Raw genomic sequence first — 2,217 nt, forward strand, 5'->3', positions numbered from 1 at the left:
CACCTATTCACTTCCTATCATTGGCAATGGTCTTGACTTTGAGTAAGTTCTCTACCTTGTCTGGGCGTGTACTGGACAGGCACAAGGTAACTATCAAGATTCTTCCGCTTGTAATGCCTTCTGACTCTACTAGTTTTAATGAACAGAAAGACTGTGTCACTCTGTTTACCCTGAAGAGTTACCACATCTCCCTACTACCGTTTTTTCTACCCACCAGCACCTATCACTGCTGCACGACAGAGTTTATTTACTTCCCCAAATCCCTGGCCACTAGCCTTTCTCATATAAGACCACTCATCTCAAGCCTCAGGAGATGATTTCATGCGTAATCTCTGGAGTAAAATGGATCAACTGGTTCAGCATCATACGTGATGACTCGGGACACTGATTCCTGGCATGCTAGTCTCTACTCTCCAAGATCATAGGGTTTTATTACCAACTTGGGAGATTCCATTTTCTTTGGAATATGCCTGTTTTTTAAAATTCCAAATTATCATTCCAATGTATATTTATCATACATGGAATACATCATGTCATAAATGTTCAAACCATACAGAATAACATTGTGGCTGTTTTTATTAATGTTTTTTAATTTTTGAGAAACAGAGAGAGAGAGTACAAGCAGGGGAGGGTCAGAGAGAGAGGGAGACACAGAATCTGAAGCAGGCTCCAGGCTCTGAGCCAGCTGTCAGCACAGAGCCCGACGGGGGTCTCGAAACCATGAACTGTGAGGTCGTGACCTGAGCCGAAGTCGGATGCTTACCGACAGGCGCCCTGTCATTGTCGCTTTTTTATGCCATTCCCTCAGTAATCCATTTTTTAAAAAAGAACTTGTGGGGATATCCGGTATTTCTATTTCCACATAAATGAACACACACAAGTACATGCACGCCAGCATGTGCAGGCACAACTCCCTACTGCTTTGTAATATGTGATCCCCCTCTGTGGTTTATTATGATTTTTTACGTATCAACCTACATGTCAACTGTATCCATTTTGAAGGCTTCATGATATTCCATTATGTGTAAACTGTAATCTATTTAACAAGTCCTTATTGATTTCATTTCCTATTTCTTGCAACTTCTAATAGTACTGGGGTTAACATTGTCATTTCTGTATGTTTTCATGTAACTTGAATTATTTCACTGGTTGTATTCATTAAAGTTGTGTGTGTGTGTGTGTGTGTGAGTGTGTGTGTGTGCGTGTGTGTGTGTGTGTGTGTTGGACCAAGGTGTAATGTGACCAGCTTTGGTTGGTTGATTGGTAGTTTGTGAGAATGTTCTTTGCTCACCAACTTTTACTGACAGTTAAAAAGTAGAATTTTTTATCTTTGATAATTAAATATTGAATTATTTTTAAATATTTATTTCTTATTTATTTATATTTATGCTTTCAAAATTGCCAGTTCATATTTTTCCCCATGGAGTACTTTATTTTACTCACCGGTGGAAACATTTCACATTTTAGGGTAGTTTCTCTCTACTGTGTGTGTTGCAGAGATATTCCCTGATATCCCACTTGTCTTCTCCTGTGTTTAGGCTTCTTTTGCTCAAAGGAAATTTGACATTTTTGTGCAGTTTATCTCCTTTGTCTGGTCCTGCTGAGAAAATAATGTTTTTCCATCTAATGTTGGTTAGCTATTTATCAGTGATGTTTATCTAGTACACTTACAATTTCCTTTAATTTTTTAAAATGTTTATCATTATTTTTGAGAGTGTGCATGTGTGTGAGTGGGGGAGGAGGACACAGAGAGAACACAGAATCTGAAAGGGCTCCATGCTCCAAGCTGATTGCCCTCTTACAATTACTTCTAATTCAAACATTCAAAATATGCATAATTTATTTTTGTGTTTGTTCTAACTATTCCCCTAGTGGATAACAGTTGCCCAAAACCCTTTAAATGTATGTTTGCTTGTATATAGTGTGTATGATAATATATATGTTATATGTATAATGTGTAATATAAATACAAATATATATTAGCAGCCAGCAAAATGGGAGAAGAGGAGAGTCCCCACTGGACTCTCCCCTCAGCAACAGTATTTTGGAAAGAAAAAGTTGTGAGAGATCTGGACTTTAAGTAGGAGACTGTGAGACCCTGGTGAAACCCAAGACTGAGAAGGGAGATTTGGAGGACATGTGCCCAGGTGCTGACAGTAATCCTGGCTACAACCTGGAAGTGGCTCTTTCCCCCTGTGAACTCTGCTGGCCCCGTTT

Source organism: Suricata suricatta, chromosome 17, assembly GCF_006229205.1.
Source record: "Suricata suricatta isolate VVHF042 chromosome 17, meerkat_22Aug2017_6uvM2_HiC, whole genome shotgun sequence".
NCBI classification, from domain to species: domain Eukaryota; kingdom Metazoa; phylum Chordata; class Mammalia; order Carnivora; family Herpestidae; genus Suricata; species Suricata suricatta.